Source organism: Papaver somniferum, chromosome 1, assembly GCF_003573695.1.
Source record: "Papaver somniferum cultivar HN1 chromosome 1, ASM357369v1, whole genome shotgun sequence".
NCBI classification, from domain to species: Eukaryota; Viridiplantae; Streptophyta; class Magnoliopsida; order Ranunculales; family Papaveraceae; genus Papaver; species Papaver somniferum.
Window position 1 is genome coordinate 166,067,469 of NC_039358.1, and position 27,491 is coordinate 166,094,959.

The 27,491-nt window shown below is 38.6% G+C and overlaps 1 long non-coding RNA gene across 1 annotated transcript; it reads left to right on the forward strand.

Moving 5' to 3' along the window:
• The first annotated feature begins 16,319 nt into the window (after positions 1–16,319).
• Positions 16,320–17,831, forward strand: LOC113333860. Its single transcript, XR_003352401.1, has 2 exons — positions 16,320–16,943; positions 17,112–17,831. It is a non-coding gene; the product is annotated as an uncharacterized LOC113333860 (long non-coding RNA).
• The last annotated feature ends 9,660 nt before the right edge of the window (positions 17,832–27,491 follow it).

Consider the following 27,491-nt stretch of genomic DNA (forward strand, 5'->3'; position numbering starts at 1 on the left):
GTGGCGCGGCTGGCATGGTTGGCATGCGGTAGATGTGGCTGGCGTGGTTTGCCATTGGCACAGTGGTGCGGCTGGCATGGTTGGAATGCCTTGGAGTGGTAGATGTGGCTGGGGTGGTTTGTTATTGGCACAGTGGTGTGGCTGGCATAGTTGGCATGCCTTGGCGCGGTAGATGTGGCTGGCATGGTTTTCCATTGGCACAGTGGTGCGGCTGGCATGGTTGGCATGCCTTGGCACGGTAGATGTGGGTGACATGGTTTGCCATTGGCACAGTGGTGCGGCTGGCATGGTTGGCATGCCTTGGCACGGTAGAATGAGAATTAGGGTTTAAGTGATGTTAGTCAATGTTAAGGGTTCTGCCGTGGAACATGACCCGTGTAGAAAAAAGGTACCCCGGTAATTCTTACGTAAGCGTGCTGATTGATTCAATAAATGTACTAATGGTCATAGTGACGTCATGTCGGATGTACAGTTTTACGATTTTAACCCTAAGCTAAAAACCACCATCAACACTTGGATATTTTCAGGTCGTTTGATAGTTCATCTTTTTTTTAATGGCTTTCGTCAACTTTGCAGTTCGTTTAGATGTTCAGTTCAGATACTTCATCGAGCTCGTGATTCGAGGTCATTTATTTTGAATTCGTTTATTTGTTATTTCTCTTATCGTCGCTGAGATATTGGGTCCTATGAGTTAATTACCTAACCGCTAGTGATGTGGGATTCATCACTATAACGAAGATAAGAGGGTCTTACTTCAGAGGCTACTTGGCCAGGGTGCCATTATATTCCTGTCAGATACTGGTATGGAGCTTAAGTTGTTAGAGCATTGCTCGGTCGAACTCATAAGTTTTGTTATCTCAAGATTGTTGTCAATGTAAGTGTTGATGGTGGATTTTAGTTCAGGGATAAAATTGTAAAACCAAATTTAATGTGCTGACATACTGCAAAGGATAAAGCCATGTGCTGACATCCTGCAGAGGATAAAGCTATTTGATAAGTGATGAGTACCTTTTCGCTTTATTAATTCACCTAGAATGGAGCATGTGGCAACAATCCCAAATATTCTGTGAATTAAATACACAAATTCACCTAGAACGGAGCATGTAACAACAATCCCGAATATTCTGTGAATTTTTTGCATTATTGATTAATGCATGGTTTGCCTAGTATTTCCTGTGTTGTTCCCGGGAACTCTCACTATTGGTCCGGCATGATGACTGAGTGTTGCTCTTAATAGAGTAACATGAATATCCAAGTATCAATAATGAGGCATGCACGAAATAGCCGTACATGCAACATCTCTCGGTGTGCTTATATTAGCCCGATTGAGCATATTTAATCTGGACTGACCGTATCAGTCTCACAAATGATCACGACCAATCAGGTTGACCGCATGATCTAACCAGCCTAGACGAACCCTAGCAGGAGCAGGCTATCACCTTAATGATCACTAACGGGCCTATTTATGCCTATTTATGTCGGTCGAACATTATACTTCACTTCCCAGCGTTCCAAAACGCCAGCCCTAAAGAAGGGTGTCCGCGCTGCTTTGGAAGAAGCTCGAACGAGCAAGACTGCTTAAGACAGTCTCAAAACGATCGTGACCGTCCAACTTCACTAGACTGATTGGACGGCTTAGATCGCACCATGAAAGATGAAGGAGGCGCCAACACGCACATTGGCGGGCCCACTCTATCCTTGCCCGATCGATTTTCTCACGACCAAGCCATGGAGCAATGAACGTTTCCTCGAAACATGGATGGTGTGATGCTTTAAAGGACGCGGAAAGTCCACTAGTATCTTAAATCGATCACAACCATCCAACATCCCCAACATGTTTGCATGGCTTAGATCACACCTAGGACCATCAGACAGGTACGGATATGTTCACCATCGGCCCAGCATGGGCCCCACATGGTCGGCCTCCCCAAAGGAGGAGCATAGCCTGCCAAACCGATCATCTAAAATTGCACGGGCGTGACCGGCCCAAAACCCTAATTAGTGTTTGCGGCATGGCATATGTGTCGCAGATTGATCACGACCATCCATCTTCTCCAGCTCGGATGGAGGGTGTAGATATAGACTTAAAAGGTCCCAAGCATGTCAACATGATCAATGTGGGCCTACCTTTGATCACGGCCTAGGCAGACTAGGACTCGACGACCTCGAAACATGCTCCCAAAAGTGGCATGTTGAGCGGCTTACAAATCCTTTGCGACAATGTATTTCTGCCGCAAATCGATCTCGACCACTCACCCTTGCCGGTCAAATTGAGTGGCCTAAATCGCACCTCCATGAAACAAAGAGGTATGGGCGTACACCGGCAGGCCGTCTATACGCATGCCTGGTTGACCCCACCAAAACTTGCGCCTAAGCTCGTATTCAGTCAAGTATAGGAGTGATGCTCGCGCACCTCCTAAAACCCTAAAAATCCATCAACGGTCTCAGATGAGAGTCTTAAACCATCTCGTTCGTCCAACTTTTCTAGCTTGGTCGGACAACCTAGGTTGAAAGCTAGACGACCAGTAAGGCATCCCGATGATTGCCATTCGCCACTCTTCCACAGGAGTGATCGGCCAGGATATAGCTTGCCCATGCAGCCTCCAAACGATCACTCGAAGATGGTTGGACATGGTGCTATTTTAAGACGCTTGGTCCGTGACTTATTTAGTCAGGCTTTAAAACATCGATGCTTCATACATGTTGATTTTCTGCGATGCATTACATGCATCGAGCATACACGATATTTCATAAATATAAAATCCTTAGTTATTTTAGCATCACATGCTACTTCCTACAGTGGGTCCCACGATCCACTCATTCGAGACATCAAACATGTCACAAACTGGGGGATACTTACTCGGGTATTGGTCTGGCGGTTTACAGCGTGCAGCGCGAAACGCGCCATTACAAGAACGTGTCAGGAGGCATGGACGGTTAGCGATGATGGGAGAAGTGGGCAAAGACTGATCGTGTGACACTAACACGACCCCACTATTCCATCATTCCACTTCCTACGAGAGACGAAGGTTGTGCTCAATGACTTGTATAAATAGGTCCTCCTCCCTATTTCCAAGACAGACAGAAAATCAAGTGTTGATATCCAAAAAACACCCAGAGTTAATTGCTTACATTATTGCAAGCCAGCTCGATATTCTGATACAAGTCATAAACAACCAACACCTTCACAATCTCAACACCTTCTTCGCTTCCCTCCCTAAGATCAACCCTATCTCCTTCACTCTGTGACTGAAGCAAGTCTGGAACGACCATTTCTTGGTTTAGGCCAGAATTGTATAGATTGATCTCTCAAATCAGAAACCACTCCCGTGAAGTGCATTTGTTTAGGGTTTAGATTCGTTTCTCATCCACACACCCAAATTTACCAAAACCGCAGAAACAGTTTTCACCCATAAACAATTGGCGACCACAGTGGGAGATTAATCTCTCGGTTGTGAATTCAATTTCTTCAATACCCAATCCCATTTGGCTGATTTCAAAATTGTTTGTCTTAGGACTTCCCCAACAACTTCAGATCCCGGTTAGAGTTCCTCCAATGAAGATGCTCTTCTTTCCAACGGTATGTCTGACGGCGCGGCTGCAAGAATCCCAACATTGATCGAGTTGGCACGAGTGCAGGAGGTTCGTGCAAAGAACATGGACCTGATCAAAAAAGCAATAAACGGCGTACTCGATCTCCTCATCAATATGACGTCAGATATGAGCGGTTTTCCTGTGACCGAGATTTCTACTCTGGGGACTGATCCTTGCAACGATCCTCCTCAGGTCAATAACTTAACTATGAACCATAGGCCGGTGGATCAGGAAGCGGCTTCTCTAGTGGAAAGTTTATGCGAACTTTTACATCTTTCAAAGGACCAGCGGGCGGAGACGTTTACTGCAATCAACCAGATAGCCCTAGACGTGCATTTAACTCCTTTGCGCCCAGAAACCTCAAAAACATCAGAGATGTCTGTGAATAATGTTACATTTACAGAAGAAGACATGATGGCAGAGGAAGGTCACAACCGGGACCTACATGTTACTGCACGCATCAAGGACTCTGAGTTCAAGAGGGCTCTCATCGACACGGGATAGTCTTCGAATGTGATTACTCTCAAGACTCTCAGGACGTCCAAGGTTCTCCCAGGCAAGATCATACGGAGGCCTACCACGATGACAGACTTCGAAGGAAACCAAACCAACACGTACGGGTATGTCAATTTGAATTTATCTGTAGGGCCCGTTCAGTCAAAGGTAAAATTTTGAAGTCATGGACAAGGACCCGGACTACCATATGATACTGGGGAGACCATGGATCCATGACAATAGGATTGTCCCTTCGACGTATCACCAGTGCCTGAAGACTATACTGAATAAAGAAGTCGTTCGTATTCCTGCATCGTTGTCTCCTTACACACCGATATGTGGAGTGGAATTATTTGAACCAAGAGAAGCTTCGCGGGAAGAAGCGAACAAAGTTCATTGCATCCCACTCCCCACGTGGGCGTCAATCCAAGAGGAGGACCGACTTGCATCATTGAGGGCTAAACCCCACGATGCATCTTTGCTGACAAGGCGTTCCCACGTTCACACTAAGAGGGAGTGAATCTTTGTGGCAAGTCGTGATCAGAAAGGCAAAACCGTCTACCGACGCCGTTGTTAGCAATTAGCAGGGGAGACTGATGCCCAGTCTCTCCTCCCAATGGAGTGCTACAAAAATGACAAGCTACAGGAAGAGGTACTGGATGCTCCGCGACAGCTGCAGGACGGCACCAATTCCACGACTGATGAACTCGAAGTCGTTAATATTGGGAATGAATAATCTCCCAGGCCTATCTCCATCAGTTCAACTTTGTCCACGGATGAGCGCACGAAGCTCGTGCAACTTATCAAAGAATACCAAGACATATTCGCTTGGACGTATGACGAAATTCCTGGTTTAGATGAAAAATTGGTTACCCATCATCTACATGTCATACCTGGATCCAAGCCAATCAAGCAATCTCCGAGACAATTCAGGCACGAGGTAGAAGATCAAATCAAGACTGAGATTCAGAAGCTTCAAGAAAAACAGACAAATCAAGTGTTGCGTAGATTTCAGAGACTTGAACAGATGCTGCCCAAAAGACGATTTTCCTCTACCTAACATTGACATGTTAGTAGATGCCACCAGCGGACACGGCATGTTCTCCTTCATGGATGGATATAGCGGGTACAATATGATAAGGATGTACGAGCATGACGCAAGTAAGACAGCTTTTCGAACTCCTCTCGGAAATTTTTATTATACTGTAATGCCATTTGGTTTCAAGAATGCTGGTGCAACGTATCAACGCGCTATGACGGCAATCTTCCACGACATGATGTATAAGCAAGTCGAAGACTATGTAGATGATATAGTCGTCAAATCGAAAGCTCGGGCAGATCACACAGGAGTCCTACGACAAGTGTTCGAAAGGTGCCGTGAATATAAATTGAAGATGAATCCTTTGAAATGCGCTTTCGGCGTTTGCAAGTTTCTGGGGTTCCAGGTAACTGCTGAGGGGATCAAGGTGGAACCATCCAAGACTCAAGTTATCCTCACGACGCCGCTGTCGCGAACTGTGAAGGAGATCCAAAGCTTCATGGTCAAGGTGAACTACATTCGACGTTTTATACCTGGTTTGGCCCAGCTTGTTGCTTCATTCACTCCCTTGCTGAACAAAGGAGAAAGCTTCGCATGGACCACACTACAACAGGAAGCGTTTCGGAAGGTTCAACGAATATTGTCATCTTCAAATCATCATAAAGGGTTCGCCTATTATGTCAGTCGGACGAAGAGCGAGCCCGGGACATCTTTAGATCTACTGGAGCCGACAGCTCAAGGGAGCAGCCTCGAGAAGGTATCAAATCATCATGTCGAGAAAGAATCTGCATCTTGGGTGAATCACTCTGTCAGACTTAAGAGGAATGCTTCAGCGAAACAGCGAACATCCAAATGATTATGTCAACAGGTCCCGAATTCGGGCACTGAAGGGTCACAATCCAAGTGTGATTGAACAATAAGTGGTGTAATTGAGCATCAATATGGTACCTGTCAATCGTGCTTTGTCGAAGAGCATGTGCTTTCAGACACCCTCTGAACACCATGAAGTTACTAAACGCTCAGGTTGCAACAGCACCTTCCCTGCTAGAAAGAACAAGCCTTCACGTAATAAAGAGCCTCATGATGTTCGTAGAAACATACATCTCACCAACAAGCAATGCAAGCTTCAGCCTTCTGTAAGCAGTTTTGCTGAAGCAGCAAGAGAAAAACCACCGAGATACAACATCCTGCACGTCCAAAATCACCAACTCCAAACTCCAATACCATATGCACGACTGCCACAACGGTGAAACAATGTCCAAGATATTCCATATCTGGATCGACGGTAACTACGTCAATGAGAGACGCTTTCAGAATTTGTCTCCCATAGAAGTAGTAGTTGCGTTACCAAAGGAGTATGACTGGGGACTGCTTAGCACTGCCCATCTCAAAGATGGTGAATTTAGAGAGATACAAGCATGCTATCATTATGATTCCAAGATGTCCAAATACCAGGATATACTCAAGAGAGCATACGTAAAGACGGCCTCATGAACCTAGCGTGACAACATCTATCAAGTCGAAATCTCTGGATACTCGTGGGCAGGAGACTGTCTCCCTCTTCTCTATTCCATGAAGAAACATCAAGAAAGCCATCGGTTCCATCTTATCCCTCTAATAACGAGACGATCTCTACCATTGTATGAAGAGTGCCAAGTTCATAAAAGTTGCCACCACGCCTCTCCCTGCCAGTCTCTTCTGATCACAGCTGCTGCCAAAAACCGTTGTTGCTCGTCGATTTATACCATCCAGAGCTTCACCATATCAACGACCACTACGTACAAAGGCCCATCAGGCATACAAGATAGAGCCACGTAGACCACGCTTGGGGACTGAGGCTCAGCATGAAATTCCTTCGCCGTCAGTCAAGAATATCTTCAACACAAGAGAGATGGTCAATCAAGAAGCATGTAATTTGCAAGGGGAAACCAAACTTTAAGAAGAGGCCGCTTCAACGCTCCCTCCATCAAAAGACGCTTCAACGCTCCCTCCCGCAGAAGCCGCTTCAATGCTCTCTCTCCAGAAGAAGGCGTTTCAATGCTCTCCGGAGGAAACTGCTTCAACGCTCTCCGGGACCCGCTTCAGCGCTCTCTCCAGTAGCCACCTTAACGTTTTCTTCAGAAGTTGCTTCAACATCTTGCCGGAAGCTACATCAACGTTCTATTTGGGAGCTGCTTTAACATATTTTTCAGAAATTTCTTCAGCAGCCTTGTAAGGATATTCCTCATGATAGGGATCGTCCACATCAGAGTCGAGGATTATGGCATCGTCATGGATAGTCTGAGATCACAACCAAACACATGCCTAATCTACCCGGGGCCAACCGACATCATGCTAGGGGAACGCTCACTTGGATGCCTCTTGAACGTGACATGTTTCAAAGACAGGCCGACCTATCTCTTCTGGTAACATCTAACTTTGTCTTATAAGTTTTATATTTATTTGTCACCATCTAATGCGTACCCCACAATAATGCAACCATTATGTGCTAGGCAGGGGACTTAATGTTGATGGTGGATTTTAGTTCAGGGCTAAAATTGTAAAACCAAATTTAACGTGCTGACATCCTGCAAAGGATAAAGCCGTGTGCTGACATCCTGCAGAGGATAAAGTTATTTGATAAGTGATGAGTACCTCTTCGATTTATTAATTCACCTAGAATGGAGCATGTGGCAACAATCCAAAATATTCTTTGAATTAAATACACAAATTCACCTAGAACAGAGCATGTAGCAACAATCCCGAATATTCTGTGAATTTTTAGCATTATTGATTAATGCATGGTTTTCCTAGTATTTCCTGTGCTATTCCTTGGAACTCTCACTATTGATGCGGCATGATGACTGAGTGTTTCTCTTAATAGAGTAACATGAATATCCAAGTATCAATAATGAGGCATACACGAAATACCCGTACAGGCAACATCTCTCGGTGTGCTATATTATCCCGATTGAGCATATTTAATCTGGACTGACCGTATCAATCTCACAAATGATCACGACCACACAGGTTGACCGCATGATCTAACCAGCCTAGACGAACCCGAGCAGGAGCAGGCTATCACCTTAATGATCACCAACGGGCCTATTTATGCCCTAGCCGGTCGAACATTATAATTCACTTCCCAGCGTGCCAAAACGCCGGCCCTAAAGAAGGGTGGACGCGCTTCTTTGGAAGAATCTCGAACGAGCAAGACTGCTTAAGACAGTCTCAAAACGATCGTGACCGTGCAACTTCACTAGCCTGATTGGACGGCTTAGATCGCACCATGAAAGATGGAGGAGGCGCCAACACGCACATTGGCGGGCCTACTCTATCCCGTCCGATCGGTTTTCTCACGACCAAGCCATGGAGAAATGAACGTTTGCTCGAAACATGGCTGGCGTGATGCTTTAAAGGCCACGGAAAGTCCACTAGTGTCTTAAATCGATCACGACCATCCAACTTCGCCAGCATGTTTGGATAGCTTAGATCACACCTAGGATCATCAGACAGGTACGGATATGCTCACCATCGGCCCAGCGTGGGCCCCACATGGTCGGCCTCCCCAAAGGAGGAGCATAGCCTTCCAAACCGATCGGCTAAAGTTGCACGCGCGTGACCGACCCAAAACCCTAATTAGGGTTTGCGGCATGGCATATGTGTCGCCGATTGATCACGGTCATCCATCTTCGCCAGCTCGGATGGAGGGTGTAGATATAGACTTAAAAGGTCCCAAGCATGTCAACATGATCATTGTGGGCCCACCTTTGCGTGGAGCTGGTCGGCCTAGGCAGACTAGGACTTGACGACCTCGAAACATGCGCCCAAAAGTGGCATGATGAGCGGATTCCAAATCCTTTGCGACAATAGATTTCTACCGCAAATCGATCTCGACCACTTACCTTTGCCGGTCAAATTGAGTGGCCTAGATCGCACCTCCATGAAACAAAGAGGTATGGGCATATACACCGGCAGGCCTTCTACACGCATGCCTGGTCGACCCCACCAAAACTTGCGCCCAATCTCGGATTCGTTCAAGTATAGGAGTGATGCTCGTGCACCTCCTAATACCCTAAAAATCCATCAACGGTCGCAGATGAGAGTCTTAAACCATCTCGTCCGTCCAAATTTGCTAGCTTGGTCGGACAACCTGGGTTGAAAGCTAGACGACCAGTAAGGCATCCCGATGATCGTCATCCGCCACTCTTCCACGGGAGTGATCGGCCAGGATATAGCTTGCCCATGCAGCCTCCAAACGATCATTCGAATATGGTTGGACGTGGTGCTATTTTAAGACGCATGGTCCACGACTTATTCAGTCAGGCTTTAAAACATCGATGCTTCATACATGTTGAATTTCTGCGATGCATTACATGCATCGAGCATACACGATATTTCATAAATATCAATTCCTTAGTTATTTTAGCATCACATGCTACTTCCTACAGTGGGTCCCACGATCCACTCAGTCGAGACATCAAACATGTCACAAACTGGGGGATACTTACTCGGGTATTGGTCTGGCGGTTTACAGCGTGCAGCGCGAAACGCGCCATTACAAGAACGTGTCAGGAGGCATGGTCAGTTAGCGATGATGGGAAAAGAGGGCAAAGATTGATCGTGTGACACTAACACGGCCCCACTATTCCATCACTCCACTTCCTCCACTTCGTACGAGAGACGAAGGTTGTGCTCAATGACTTGTATAAATAGGTTCTCCTCCTTATTTCCAAGAGAGACAGAAAATCAAGTGTTGATATCTAGAAAACACCCAGAGCTGATTGCTTACATTATTGCAAGACAGCTCGATATTCTGATACAAGTCATAAACAACCAACACCTTCACAATCTCAACACCTTCTTCGCTTCCCTCCCTAAGATCAATCCCATCTCCTTCACTTTGTGACCGAAGCAAGTCTGGAACGGCCATTTCTTGGTTTAGGCCAGAATTTTATAGATTGATCTCTCGAATCAGAAAGCACTCCCGTGCAGTGCATTTGTTTAGGGTTTAGATTCGTTTCTCATCCACACACCCCAATTTACCAAAAACCGCAGAAACAGTTTTCACCGATAAACGGTAAGATGAACAAAACTATATATTAATCTTTAATATACTAAGTCTAGTCTTGGACTAGGAATATAAATTGGTAGTTGAGTATCAGACATCAATTAATAACCCTCGAATACTGAAGATCGACGAAGACATTTGGAGAACTTCATCAACAAGGTATGTGAAGACTTAACCATTCTATTTTACTCATAAGCTTTATTATTCTACCTATTTGAGGCTATGTCGTATGACTTCTAGTAGATTTATTGTAAATAAGAAATTTGAAGTCAAGCTTGTCTTGTTAAACATCTCGAAATCTGATTCAAGCAATGGATGTTCATTGATCCTTTGGAGACTTAGGTCGAAACAATTTATTTTCAAGAACTAATATTTTGGATCATTTGAAAATTGCTCAAGCAATGATATTTATATCTATGGCAAATGGGAACGTTTCAGGCATCAAGAGAGAAATTCACAACTACTATAATTTGGAATCAGGGTAGGTTAGCGAACTATCTCGCAAACCATGGATATCTAAGTTTCTTAAATACTTGAAGGTTGGCGAACCAGTTCACAAACCGTAAAGTTCAGAATAGGACAGTCCACCGACCCGGTTCACGAACTGTTCAGATCTGGAACTGGTGAAAAGACAACGGTTGGCGAACCCATTTCATGAACCATTGACATCTGAGTTTACGAGTCGCTTAATATTTCACTAACCGTAGCATCCTGAATTCATGAATTTCCTAACAGTTCACGAAAAATTTTACCAACGGTCCCAGAGAAAATTTAGCAGATGGAGACTCATTTTTCAAATATGTTTAGAATTTCTATGACTCTCATAAACACCTCAAGACATCACTGATCATTAAAACACCTTGTGTATGTGCATCTTGATTAAAGTATCAAGTGTTTAAATGAACACAATATTACTTATTAGTTCACAAGGCATATTTTCCAAGAACTATCATTATACACGGTTCATGTACCCAGACCACCGTGTATATTCTTCTAGGTGATTTCAAGACAAACTTCTCACATGCTTACTTGAATCCCTAATTAGAGTTTTATCTATACAAAGAAAGTGTTTGCTTGAATCTCAAGTTATCTTAGCTTGAATTCTAAGCAATCCTCAGTCTTGAACATCTATTAATGGAAAAACTTATTCAAATGGGAGATTTAATTTCTGACACTTTGTGTCCTAGTTGATTTCTAGCGTCATCCTCTACAGACCTAGATTTCCTCTAAGAAACATAATTAGGTCTACGATTTAAATACTCCACTCGAGTATTCGTGAACCCAGGTTCGACTATCTTTACCTTGATAGTTCGTGTATCCTGATCTTGCTTTTTTGTTATCGAATTTTTAGTAATCTCTTTCAGGCAAGATAAATAGAAATCACAAAGTTCTCTTCGTCTCAGACTTTGTTATTCCTCAAAATAGATATCTGAAAACTACTCTTAATTGAGTAGTTCACAATTGTTCTAGAGAGGTGGTTAAGAATCCATACTTCTCAGCTAACTGAATGTAAGTGTTCCAGATTTGTGAAGTTTGCTAGCTTTGTCTATTACAAACAAAAGCCTTGATCTTTGATCTAAAGAGAAATCCAATAGACTTATTAGAGGCATATTGGTATTAAAAGTCTTCACTTAGGTTGAAACAAATCTTAGGTTGTAAACACGTCAGCTAAGGGAATCAATTGCGTAGAGCCTTGCGAGGTTTAAGACACATAAGGAGTGCGACTGTAATTGAATTGATTGGACGGTAAATTCGATCTCAACTACATTCTAGTCCGAAGTCTGATAATAGGCTAGTATCTGTAGAGGATTAGTACAATTTGGTGTTCAAATATGGACGAGGTTCTGGGATTTTTCCGCAGTTGCGGTTTCCATGTTAATAAAACTTATGGTGTCTTGTATTTTTCCTTTTTCGCATTATAATGTTTATCTTTGTAATAGGATTTACACAAGTAATACGAATTCAATTCTAGTAAATACATCCATATAATTAAGATCAATTACAAGACTCATTTCTTGTAGAATTCGTATGTTGAAAGATAAATAACATGTTTCATACTTGGAAGAATTAAGATCTGAATATATTGGATTTAACTAAGTGATCTTGGATACTGCACGTGTAACTTTAACTGGATGATGACGACCTTTATAACAGATAGGGGGTTTCACCTATTATCAATTAAAAAGGGGGGCAATGCGAAATAACTATTTACAAATCCCCCTATATTTTACTATCCATCTTTCTTCCATTAATCCTTTTTGATATTTTTCTATTTAGAGCATTTTGATATATACACCAACGTCATTTTCTCGGGGTTTACTAGGTGTTGGCATGTACACCTGAAAGGCGAATATTCATTACTAATTTATAGGATCCAACTAATAAAATCTATGGATTGAAGTAATAAAATATTTTCTAGGAATTCAGTAGATGAATATAACACTAGAATTTATTTATAAGTCGGTTTATGCTGGTAGGCAATATATCTAAGAGCATTACAAGGTACAGGATGGTAGTAGTATTGTGCCGGTTCTGAATATTTATTATGTATAGTCAGGGAACCCATGGAGGGGAAAAATGCTACCAACACCAATGATATCTTGAAAACATTATTGTTATATACTAGTAGTCAATCCATCTAGGAGCCGTCCAATCATTCACGATTTTATACAGAAGTGATACCGAGTTGCACGGTACAAATGATAAAATATATAGAATACTATAAGCTCAGCTGAGAGACTTTAATATTGTCGTTACATATTTATTGTTTAAAGTAGTTTGTTGATTGGTCGAAAATCCTTATAGCAAGAATTTCGTCTTCTAAAATATAAAATATGAATTTCATATACTTCTGAAGCCAAGTCAAAGATATACAAAACTATGAATTTACAATTTTTATCCTTCGTCAAAAATCCACCATCAACATGAAGTCCCCTGCTTAGTGTGAGACAGTCATGTTCCCCAGTAAGCACTGAATGGTGATTTTACTAATATAAGCAAAATAAATAATTTTAACTCGGTCTTTAGATTTTTTACCAGGGATCCCGATTCGTGATCCAATGATGTGAGTAGTCATATGTAGGACTCTGGATTAAACCAAGAAATGGTTGTTCCAGATTCAATTCGGTCACAAAAGAAGGAAAATGGTTGATATGTATGGAGGGAAGCCGAGAATGTGTTGAGATCAATCATAATTGATTGTGGATGATGAGTTGAACTACTTTGAAGATGATTCCTTTGTGTTAGACCGAGAGAAATCCTTTGTGTAATTGATATAGCTGTTGGATGACTGATGTCTGATAATATGAATTCAATTCTAGTTAAGTTGTCCATATCAGAAGTTGAGGAACCTATTTGTAACATAGGTAGTTAACACATTGACCTCTAGTAAGTGATGACGATTGAATAGGGGTGGAAGAGTAGGAAAGTGGGAAATTGTGGTTGAACCAGTTCCGGTTTGTTAGTGAGACTTGGTTAATTTTCAAAACACCGCTCTATTTACTCCTTCAACTGCCAGCACGACTTACTCACTTTGTTATCGTGGATGTATTGCTACATCACACGTGATGTAGGCCGCCAGACCAAAACCCTAGTGAATATGCCCCCATGTGACAAGATTGGTGTCTCATGTGAAGTCTGCTTTGCAGACATATGTTTATTTGGTCAATTATTGACATAACCAGACCGTGAGTCTTAGTATATCGATGAGTCGAGTATGATTCTCAGTGATGAATACAACATAATATGTGACTCATTATTATGATGAATGAAGCACAAGGTGCCTACTAAGACAACAATGATGCTTTGCAGACCATAAATATTGATTCTGATTGATTATTGATGATCGTGACATATCATTGTGTCAGCTAAGGCAGCAATTATATTCAAATGGTTTTGATTGATGAACATAGGTCTGGTGAGATTACTGGATTGATCATAGATCAACATATATTTTGATGTGTCAAGCATTTGACGGGAAATAATATGAGGATGGGTAACGCTAAGTAATTATGAAAAGTTCATCCTCGATCCACCATGTCATGAGTAATCCAAATGACAAAGGAGGTTATCATGATATTTAAATATTGGTAGACATATCAATGAGATATTGGTTGATAGACCAATGGAATATTGAAAGTTGGATCAGTATGAAATATTGTTTCTCAGAGCAATTGATAGTTGAATCGATATAAATGTTGCTTCGAAGAGTAATTAAATATTGGTGGTTGGACCAATTGATTATGGATAAAATATATGTAACAAGACCAAATATCATTAATTAAGATATTGCTAGCTGGATCAATATAAAGTTACTGGTACACAGACCTAATTAGAATTACGCTCTGGCACCAAGTATAAAACCTAATTTGGTGAGTGATGGACCAAGGAGCGGTTGTGAGAGGATAGACAATAGGTAGACGGGATCAGACTTGGTGGTGATAAGACCGTCTGTGCTATGCCCAAGTACTATGCAGAGGATTCACCAAAGTCGACTGTGGAGGATTTGATGTAGAAATGATTAATTGGTGTTTAAACCTAATTAAAATTATGCTCTCAAAGAAATATGGTGGAAAGAGAACCAACTAATAGTGCAAAGAGGATCGTCCAAGATGGTGCAAAGGTGACCGACCAAGGTGGATAAGGACCGACCTGATGGTGAATGAGGGACCGACCATGATGGTCGGGTGGTGCGCGGAAAATTCTTAGTGATCTTATATTTCGTTGGTCTTGAGAGCATATTTTGGTATATTTCAGAAGAATTTGATTTTGTCCGAAACACTCAATTTTATTTTTAAGACCAATATTTGGAAATATTAAATTAATAATATTTTAATATATTATATGGGGTAAGATTTAATGGTAGTGAGACCATTTGCTTTGTAAACCATATGGTATGTGGAGCAAGATTTGATAAGATATGGAACATCAAAGAGTTTGCTTCAAAGAGGACGTCCTTAATAAAGTAATTAATAATAATAAAATAAGCGGGTAGCTACCTCAGCTGGTCATCTCCATTCCTCAAAGGTTTGATGCGCTCTAGGAGATCCTAGGTTCGAGTCCCCGATAGCGCAATATTGTCCCCGATAAATCAATACTGCAGAATTTGACATGGAAGGTAGAGTTAGCTTGCCCTATTGCGACATAATCATCCCCCCTATTTGCTTTGGCTCCTTAGCTGGTTCCTCATGAGGCTCGTTGGTAGACTAGCACGACAACTTGTTCAACTAATATAGCACGTTGTTGGAACTCAACTTGTTGTTAGGATTCCGACTTGTTTCTTTTAAAAGTACTCTTTATCAAATAGTAAAAAAATATAATATATTTTGATGGGTTATTTGGTTTTTAGTACTAACATTTTTTTCAATCTTAGTATTTTGTCTAACTTTTGTCCAACTTAGTGGTTGATACTTGGAAATGACGTTGACCTGCTTGACCGTTAAGTCTTGACTTTTGTTTAGTAATTATTTAAAAAATAATATAATCCATTCAGTTAAAACCGTTAATATGGCCGTTAGCAATTTAAAGGGAGAACTCTTATCAATGTTCTTCCCTAAATCGAAACCCCAACCCAATTATTCAATTTGATTACAAACCGAAGAACCCAGATATATTTACAAGAACTAATGCAACCACTTTGAATGCAAACCTCTCTGCACTAGCGACCACTAGAGAGAAAAATAGGAAAAACATAGCCCATTTGAGGAAACTGAGTGAAATCCTAACAAAATTGCAAAACAAAATAAAAAGATAAATAACTAGGTTATCATCAATAATTGATCATCAAGATTCAAGATTCGGTAGATGAACAAGATTCAACATTCTCTGCCATTGAAATTGGGAATACATAAATAAATAACAAGTATACCCTTCTCAAACCCAAGTTAGATTAGTGAATATTTCTTCTCCTTCAAAATCTGCAATTGAAACGCTAATAAAATCCTAACTGAAACCCTTATTGAATTGTAACTATTATGAACCCAAATTGAAACCCAAAGAAGAGTTTAAACCCTAACTGAACACAAATTGTACCATAACAACAATTACATAACATCAGTTTGAAGGTCTTTTGACCATTGTAATTACTCTGTAAATACCTTTTTTTTCAATGTATCCAAAAAAAAAAAAAAGTGTTTGCCCTCTTGTTTCATCAAAATCTCTAAAATAGTAACTTTGCACTTAAACCGCCTTGGCAGCCCTCATCCTTTTTCGTGGGTGCCTTAGTAAATTTGTTGGTCTTATCAACAAAACCGATCGAAGAGAAACCATTTTCTCTTATTCTTCTTCTTCCTTCTTCTCTTTCCCCTGTTCTTCTCAGTTCGTGTTTTTGTGGGAAGATTATTTGATTTTGAGATCAGAAACTTAGGGGAATCAATAAGAATTGATTGTGGTGGTTCTGTTGATGTTTATTAATTTCTGGAAAAGAAGGAGATGATGCTGTCATAATCAGAAATAGGGTTTATAGGGTTGATTGATGTTATGAAGAATTCGAAGTTGAAATTGAGAGTTTAAGGAGATGATTATATATGGTTTTGACGTGAATTAGAGTTTTGATGAATCCGAGTCGTGCTAGCAGTGAAGATTGGTTGGATTTAAGAGTTACGGTTTCTGTGAATAGAAATTAGGAACTAGGGATTCGTTTTAGTGATGATTAAGATGAAATTCAAGGATGGGTTTTGAAGAACGTGATGTGAAGAAAGAGGTTGTGAATTGAATTTGAAGATTTAGTTTCAAACAAGAACTTTAATTGAGAATTGGAGAATTAAGGTAATATCTTCTCTGTCTTTTGAACTGAATCATATTCTTTTGAGTTGAATTTGTGTATATTTAGTTATTTCTCTGTAGATAAATTATTGTGTTTAGTTGTTGAACATGAATTAAGATTGGAAGTTGTTAGGATAAACCAGTGACCTAGAGTTCTTGTTTTGTACTTAGAATATGGTTGCTGTTAATTTGGGTCTCTGGAAGAAGAATTACGTTAATGAACATCAGTTGAGAACAAGGATATATGAAGAAGTGTATGATGTCGATGAAGTGGTGAAATTGAGAAATGGAGTTTCTGTTGGTGGTATTGCTTTGTTGGTTGTAATGAACATAAGTTGCATATGCTAATGGAGTTTTTGTTAGTGAATGTCACAAAGAATGCAGGGAGTTGTGTAGTAGTGTGATTGTTGTAGATGAAGAACAAAAGAAGATGTGGTTGTCGTTGTTGTGTAGAATAGTTGGTGGAGATATTGAGGTGTGGTTTGTGAATGAATTACATGTGATATGATGATGTATGGATTCTGAAGATTTCAGTTAAGATGTGTAATGCTGTTTATGTTGGTGTTTGAATGGATATGTAACTGAGGTCACTATGTCTTGCTGAGGAGTGGGTGGATACTAAAGTTTAATGTGCAGATGGTAAGCCAATATGGAGAAATAGTCTTGCAGTCGAGGGAAGATTAGTTGCTTGAGTTTGCTGGTGTTGTGAAATGAAGTTGGAGTTACAACTGTAACTGATGAATATCTGATGAAGCTGAAGTGACTGTGTTGTTGGGTTGAAGACGTAGTGTTATTCTGAGTTAAAGGGGTTAGTGTGTGTTTCAGTTTAGAAGTTGTTTTCTGCTTGAGTTGTACCGTTAGAGTTAATAGTAGTGGTAATGATTGTATGAATTCTTGTATCTTGTTTTTAAACCTCTTAGTCATCCCAGTCAGTCTAGCTGACTCAATCTGTTTAGTGACTTAGTATTTCTAACTGAGTTGAATCGGTGTTGACTCACCGAGTTTCCTACCTTGACCAGTTGACTGTTGACCTTGGCCTTTGACTGGACCTTGACCTGACCTTAAATGTTGACTATTAGTTGACCATTTGACTCTTACTGACCGTTAGTTGACTCTGTTGGACCGGGCCTTAGCTTAATGGGCCGGTTTCGTGTTTTAGACTTAGGGCTAGTTTCCCTATTTTGATAACTTGGACCTTTATGGTCTGAATTAGCTTTGGTTCCTTCTACAAAGTTGTAGATATTCATAAGACATATGTAATGGACTATAGAACCATTCTACTTGGATTAGTAAACGTTTGTATGCTAAAGATAGATAATGAAAATGTGTAGAACCATAGATGGGCTTAGAACCATTACATAGTTCACTTAGCTTATAATTAGAGAATTGTATGAGATTGTGTTATGAGCCTTGTATGAGTCTTTTGGCTAATCTCTTAGAGTGCTTGTGTGATTAACAGTTACTCTGTATTAATAACGAACGATTCAAAAGATGATCATGTAGATTTCGGATCTCGAGGTAGGCGAGGCTTTTCATCAAAAGAGGTGGGAATCGATAATGAATTCTCTTATATTCATTATTGTTTTACAAATCTATAACTTACGATATACATGCATATCTTTGCTACTATATGATATGTGTATGCACGTATTATTTGTGTGTAATACAAACTAGTTTTCTCTTTATATTTTGGGATGGGCTTGGATCTTTAGAAACAACTAATATCTGTGTTTTGGGAGTATTTACTTACTTTCAAAAAAGTGTTCTTTTTATTGACTGGAAAGTGGTTACAATCTTTACTTATTGTTAGCATGAAAGGGAGAAGGTTTCCTTTTGATTGGTGTGAGATGTGTGTCCCAAAAGTTATATCTATATTTATGCGCCAAAGGAGTGAAAATTGTTGCCACTAATAAACTATTAGGTGTATACTCGTGTCACTGAATATTATTTTCCATGTTTCTGTTCGGGCAACGCATGTCTCATACGTGGATTTTGTTTTTTTTTTTTAAATTACTTTCAAAAGTTATTATATTATGTTTTGGTGTTTAGAGAGAATGATGTTGAGAATATTATATATGATTGTTGGATTTACGCGTGGGCTGACTGAGCACTTCACTGTGTAAGCACTTCGATCGGATATAATGTTGTTACCATTAGTTTCTTTGGATACTTGTTATGTAGAGTGCGCGTAGAATAAGGCACTTGTAAGGTACTTATCGTTTATAACTTGAGGACGGAAACCTCAGGGCGCTTTAATGATCATTGAAGAATCCGCAAAAGTCTTGCCACTCCAAAGGAAGACGTCGCTCAACTATTATTTATGTTGTGAATATGTGCCGGTTTATTGGTTGGTAGAAGTTTATATTTCGGTACAGTTATTATTTTAATATGTTTTATCGGTTTTCGGTAAACCCTGCATTGTCTGGGCACCCTTTGGGATGATGTGCTCACTCAATTCCCACTTTCAGTTTGATAGACAGATCAAGATGTGCACGTGACGACGAAAGCTTCGAGGAGTTGGTTTCGTTAGTTGGTTAGCTTCCGCTATGTTATTTTTTGTTTATATTCTGTTTGTAAATCAACTCACTATTAAATATGTATCACTTGAGGGGAATTCTTGTATTTATTTCAGAGAGGGTATAGGTTCGAGTTAAACTTTGTTTAGAAGTTCTTTCTTATTTTTTAATTAGATGTTTTAGATTCTTAGTGCCTCTTTTATAATTAATTTTTTGGATTAGTCAGCGCTAGCTTAGGGGTCCTACAATAACACCCTAATCTCTACAAAAAGAAAGAAAAATAAAAAAAAAAAAAAAAAATCTACAACGGAGAAGAAATATAATAGAGAGGTGGCAACCAAGACGACGCTATTGATAGAAAAAAGATGGAGTTCCTAAAAAACAAAGCTCATTAGTTTACGTCGGTGAGACCCTGGTTTGACCGTGTAACTCGATATAATATGTTAAGGAATTGGTTAGTCATTGTCATTAAAGTGAAATATATTTTCGTTTTTACATAATTAATTAACTGCAAATTTGACTAAACAGAGTAAATGATGGTCAACGTGAAGTCCATGTACCAACTATTAAGTTGGACAAAAGTTAAACTAAACACTCACATTGGACAAAATATAAGTACCAAAAACCAAATAATCCTGATTTAATTTATAAAATAAAATAAAAATAAAAAGTGGAGACCGACAATGGTGGCCGGCCATGATATCATGTCCCGCCAAAACCCATTATCCTCTTTGATCCATATTCTACTCTTTAGAACATTATTTATATGTACATCCGCACCACTTTACCAGGGCTTACTTGGTGGCCCGTATGTCCGAAAATCGAGTATTGAATGTAAGGCTAAGCACTATGGTGCATGTCATCCCTTCCCTATCTCTTACTTTTGGGGAAGGGAAATGGGTCACAAGGCATCCTCACTATGGTGTCTTATTATCCCTTCCCTACATAACGCAGAAACTGAGTTTCCATGTATATAGTGTCAAACGGAAACTCAACATCCGTTTTTTTCCCAATTTTTTTTCCCCTTGAAATATTTGTATAGGTAAAAAAAAGATAATTTAGGGTCAAAAAGTAGATATAATAGGTAAAAAAGAGTTATAATAGGTAAAAAAAGAGTTTTAGTAAAACAAGATTGTGAAAAAGGAGAGTTTTAGGGTAAAACTAAAAAAACCGGAAACGGATACTTAGTTTCCGTGAAAAAGTCGCGGGTACTCAGTATCCATTTCTACTAAAAACGGAAACTGAGTATTTGTAAAGCAGGATTTATGAGTTTCCGTGTGATTTTCCTTCCTTACAAAGCGGATCAGATATGATCCAGTTTGCTAAGTAGGGATATGGGAGACCATAGTGATTGGAAGATACTCGTCACCCACCCAGGCGTGAGTGCTGAGGAACACTAAAATCACACGGGGACAATAAAAGTCATTTATTGGAAGATACTTGTCACCCACCCAGGCGTGAGTGCTGAGGAACACTAAAAGTCATTTGAAACCCTTAATTCCTCTTGATCGGGGACATGAACTCTAGAATTCAAGTTTTTGCCTTAATTTTCAAATCACATGCCTTGAAGTCGTCCTCAAATTATATGTATAAGAGCAAGTCCAATGAGACTGACAAACAAGCAAATTTGCCCATTATAAGTCCATATATAGTGGGACTGGCAAACAATTAAAATGAATGGAAAACCCTCAAATTCAAGTCTCAACTAGAGCCGAGCACATCAACTAAGGTCGTTTGGCCTTAACAGCGCCGAGACTCAGCTTACACAAAGACAACACTCGGCTCACATAGAGACGGTCGGTCTTGATTGAGCCCGCAACTGCTACTCTTATCCAACGGCTCTAATTCCACTCCTTATAAATACAACCATTTTCAACAATACGATGTTACTCTTATTCGACGTTGGTTATGGCTACATATTGTAACGAGAAATTAAACCAGTGACTATCAATAGGAAATGGTGTATCAAAGGTTTGAAGCGTTGCGGAATAAACATTAAGAAACAACAAGAGCCTTAGACTATATTTTCATTCATCAATAAGGATGCCAGACGCTATATAGAAGTTTTGTGGATGGTTCACCGTGATAATTCTGGATTTTCCAACGAAGAACTGGTGAGTATTTTAATACCTTTGTCCTCATTGAGCAACTGCATCATAGTTTAATTAAAATTATATTAACTTGTTGTTTATCTGTTTTTCAGAAAATCATGGCTCAAGCTCAGTTTATTGAATAAAATGGAAAAGAGTTTAAGTATTTTGAATGCTATGAACTTTTTATAAGGTTTATGTCTTTGGATTTAATATAGTTCGATGTTATTGTTATCGTTATGAAATCAAATTATTTTATGCAAGTCTAAATGTAATAAGTGTCGCTTAATATAAAATATGAGTCTAATTTAAAGTCTAAATATTTTTCGTTGATTAATATTACTGCACTTCTTTTACAAGATATAAACTTAGACAATAATAAAAACTTGAATATTAACATCAATAAAAATCTAGTACAATCTTTTGCTCCTGGTTTTCTTCATTTGACGTCTCTTCCATTCAACGCGCTCGTGAACTGTTTCGCCTTTGTTTTTGAAACTTCGGTTGTTAACTTTCAAAACTGGAGCTTTTCGTTGCCTTTTAGTATGACATTTTCCTGGATTAACTTCTAAAACTTGCACAACTCTTTCCTTTTTTCCATTTTCCATTTTTTTTTTGAATTACCACATATCTTATTTACAGCAGCCCCTAGTTTGGATTCACAGAAAAGAGAAATAGCCTTATAAGTTCTAATACATTTCAAGAGAAAGATTTATAGTGAAAAAAATCGAAAAAAAATTGAATTTTGGTATGGGTTGAATATTTGATGGATTGATTATTCATAAGGGTGAAGAAATAGCAGTTGTGATTCGATTGTTGTCGGATCAGTACGGTAAGATCGTCCCATTTTGGGATGGATTTTTGTTATAGGGAAAGATAATTTGTTTAGGGAGAAAGCATTTTAATTGGAAAGATACAATTATTTAGATGTTTTATGGGGGAAAATTTTACTCATATTGACTTTTACAGATTATTTCTTATTACCAGATTACCCTCTGACGACCAAAAAATCGTTACGCCCAAAGAAGAAGAAAAACACACTAACACAGGTATTCTTTGGATCTTGTTCCTTAAATTCTTCTCAATCATCTCATGTTCTAACTCTTCCTATCTGTACTTTAGAAAATGTTGCAACCAAATAGTTGTTTTACTATAACTCTGATCTAATTTACGAGGTAACAAAACCAACTCCATTTCTGAATTTAGTCTGATTCGTGAGGAAAGTATGTGAATCTTTGTTCATACACACGACATGTGTTTGATAAAATGTGTCATAGATTTATGTTCAGTCTGGTAATTTCTCTGAAATTTCTTTCAGATCAAATCTGTTTGCATGTGTTTGACTATATCCTATGATTTTGTTTTTCTTTGATAATTTGTGTAAATCAAGTATTAGTTAGGGATTTCTGCTCATGTATTTGATTGTTAAGTCTGTGTATTTTGTATTTGATAAAGCTAAAATTATGAATTATAATATTTGTTACTATGATATCATTATCATCGTCATGATTATATATGTGAGATCGTTTGTTGGTCGGTAAGGGAATTTGAGTATCCCGAATTCTGACTTGTGGTGGTGTACTTACATTACTACTTTTTATAATTCGTATATGTTATACTAAGCACCTAGGTTAGAGGAACTTCTGTTATGAATTTATTTGGCTTCTCGGGAATTTGAACCATTTCAAATTAAATTCTTCTGATTCACTTTTCCCCATTTTTTATTCGTCACTGCCCGATAGATTGCAATCCTCCTCTCATATAGGCCTAGACATTCTTTTCCGTAGTCTGTCAACATCTTTTCAGCAAAATAATATGATGGATATGGAGGAATTGGTGCATTCGCTTACATCTGTAGACTGATTAATGTAGCACAGATCAGGATTGATAGAGGTGAAAGAAAACTAGTTTGAAAAGACGAGGGTACCCAAACATACCTCAAACTAAAAAAAATTCACATATAAGTCCTTTTTCCGAAAGTGATTGTCTATGGAATGAGTCGAGACAATACAACAAATCGGTTCACACTTCGCGTGATCGTCTATGGATACAGATCGAGACAATACAACAACGAAGTATGTTTACTTGATAAAAGGTTCGGACTTAACCAAACACTATAGGATTACTTATCAAGTAAATATGAATTAACGTTTGTGTAATTTACTTTAAATTATAATAACAACAATTATAATTGTGGAAAATAAAAGTAAATAACACAGCAAGATTTTGTTAACGAGGAAACCGCAAATGCATAAAAACCCCGGGACCTTGTCCAGAATTGAATACTCTCAGGATTAAGACGCTATACAAAATCAAACCAACTTCGTATAGTTGAGACCAAGCAACTAAACCTATAGTTCACCTAGTTCTGTTTGTATTCCCACACCTCCGACCTGTAATAAGTCATGTACTTGGAACAATTCTTTTGGTTCGTATTCCAAACAGTAAAGGACAACAAATCTTTTTGATATCAACTCTTTTCAACCAAGTGATGTGAGTTCGAAAAAAGGCTCTTCTGTTTATCTCAATAAACTCCTTTGTCAGGTTCTTAGATCTATCTTATTATCAACTACCAAAGTAATTGTTAAGATTTTGCAATTAATACTTTTAATCACAAAGAATCGTATTGATGCCGATCTACACAACTAATCAATCTAATCTATCACAAGGATAAACCGATTATAGTTGAATCCTCTTTTAGCGAAACAAGTATTGTGCACACCAAAGATTATGAACCCAAATCAGAAATCTTCAAAGTCTTCTTTGTCTTCAAATCTTCTTAGATCTTCAATAAACACCTGCACACAATCAACTTGAATCTCTTGTGATCAATCACGCACAGAACGGAGTCTGTTAACAATGGATTATCAAAAGACGTCTTTAGATCTACAAACAGTCTAAAGATCCCCGTCGAAACTTCGATCTAGTTTGAGTAAATCTTATATAAGAAGAAAATATTCTCAAGCATAAACAAACTAGGTGCAATCAAATTTCAACCACCGTTATTCAATCAAATCAATCGAAAACAAAAGATAAACCGCAATTATCTAGTTTCCCACAAACGGTACTAATAGAGCTTCTCAATCCCAAAGAAGTATTTAAACTGAGCAGCCGTAAAATATTTCGCCTAATTAGGTTACTCTCCTCTCAAAATAGGCGGCTTCACCAGTAGCAGCACAACTGAGATAGTTTTGCTGTCTCTGAGGATTAGTTTGGTCGAAATGCAAACTTTGATATTTATAGACCAAGGAAGTTTGGACACCAAGGATTTTCCAAAACCGAAAATATTCTCAAGATATGCAATATATTCCAGATTCGGTTTCCATAATTCCTGGAAATGCTTTGTCCAAATAATGACCGAAAATCTCTTAGAAAATCTCCAACTAGCAAATGCACATTACTAATTTTCATTTTCCAAAAATAAAATTAAAAACCTTAAATAAAAGATTCTCAAATTATTTTATTCGATCCGAGATTTTCTTCTTTTAGCTATTAAGTAATAACTTTGAACAATTAAAGATAAGCGTTACTGCACATGTTCAAAGTATGTCGACATCTTTACTTTGTAAGTCCTCTTTCATACTTACAATCTTGAAACCGATTTGCCACACTTCCAAACAAATTTATAATTGGTTCATCTGACTTTCAAGAACTACGTGATTGATCAAGTACACTCAATCACTAAACATGGGTTTCACGGTTCTACCAAAACAAGTTTCGGTTCTACCTCCATGTGAATAATTTGCATAGTCACGCTAGTTACCAAAATACGGTTGACTAGGTACTAGGATCGGTTCCCCACATATATATGGTATCTAACTTGTACTTGTTGCACATGTCCATAGGATCGGTCCCCTTTGCTTAAAAACGTGTTGCACATGTCCATAGGATCGGTTCCCATTTCTACTAAAAACTTGATGCACCTCATACAAGGATCAATTCCCCTTTGTGATAAGTTGCACCTCTTACTAGGATCGGTTCCCCTTTACCCAGAGTCGGTCATAGCAATAACACTAAATCGATCATACCATCTCAGGTGATTACTTACGATTGGTTTCACTAATAAAAGTCATACCAATACAAAAGTCAGGCATTTGTTAACAGTTTTACCAAGAACATAAACAAGTCATGAGCGGTTATACTGATCACACATATTGGTAGTTCAAAAGATATGCAATGAATAACAATACCAATAATGCCTGGCGATTTCTCTTTCGATTCACAAAACAAGTTCATGAATTTACTTCCTTAAAACAAATGTAAAACATTGTTTCCTAGGATGAAATCTTCACCTTATACCCATACATAATCACAATAGCATTCAAATGATTACGTCGATGTCTTATCTACAAAGTTCAATGGTTAAGTAATAAACCTCGTTTTGTATTCCTTAATACTATGTCTAACTAGAGTATAATCATTCATGCTTCGCAGTTTTGTTTTCAATATGCACGACTTGAAAGATACATTAAGGAATGAAACAGTTCAAGTCAAATATCATTAATCTCAAGTGGAAGGATGATTTTTTCGTTGTATCTCCTTACTTCTTCACTTCTTCAAGTCTTCGCAATACTTGCAACGTCTCATATCCTAATACTTTCAGGCTAACCTATACTAAGTTGACTCTAGTACATAATCAAGCGACTCTTAAAATGAGTTTTGGCTCACTAAAATATATATATGACAACCAAACTTGACATACCAACGCTTGGTGGGTTCAACCGAGCTATGCTCTAACAATCTCCCCCTTTGTCAATTTTAGTGACAAAACTCTTACATCATATGGATAAACAAATTACAAGAATTCATTACACATACGCTTGATTCCCGAATTCAACAGCACAATAACATGTATACATTCAATCCATAAATGCCGTTGTTGAAATTATAATAACAAATCTAATACTCCCCCTAAAGGTAAGATAGGTAGATTTTATCAATCCTCACGTCTTTGTTATTCCCTTTGTATTCCATATAACAGCAAGTATCATATGATATGATACTCCCCCTTAGTCTATGCTTTTACTCTTTCGTTAGATAAACGTTTACGCACCAATGCCCTTTCCCTTAGTGATACCAATCAATATAAATCAATACCAGTATCACTTGTTTACTCCATATATTTCTCCCCCTTTTTGTCACAAAATGACAAAGAAACGAAAAAATAAACCGAAAGGATCTTACAAATCTTAATAGACTTGCAACCTATACAGTTGAGCACGAGGGTTCCACACACCATTTTTGATAACCAATATCAAACTGAAACTACAAAGTAATTTTATTTTGATATGTTACCAAGAAAACAATTTCCCGAAGCAATTTTCCCTAATATTTTAGCAAACCAAAAATCGACTAAGCACCTTAGTTCCTTTCCTAAACCGATTGTACAAATACAATCGCTTGTTCGATAAGACCAAAATAAATATAACTCTATTTTTCTTATCAAGTTCTAATTATCCATATAACTTAGACCTTTAAATTTTATACAAGACAAGTACTAGGTCAGTTAACTAGCATTTCTTGTTAAGGCATTCGATTAGACTTGAATAACTAAAACCTCCTCTTTGATAAGTCTAACTAAGATCAAAATTAACTTAGTTTATCTTATCCGAAATCGAATTGGACTAAATAATTCATCCCGTAAGCATTTTCTTTTGTTAAGCCATAAACAATTCATACAAACCAAATAAATCAACTTGCATAATTATTCACCTCAACCGGAAGCAATTGAAACAACATAGAGATTAAAGCACCGCAATTGCACCGAAATTTTGTAAGACTAAACGATTGATACCACACAATAAAGCAAGATAACAATAGTTTTTCTTAACCGGAACCAAATGAATCACACACACATCCATACAAAAATAATGGAATAAAACATCAATTGTACCGAAATTTTGTTAAGAAAAAGCAATAAATATATGAAATAAAATCAGGCTTTT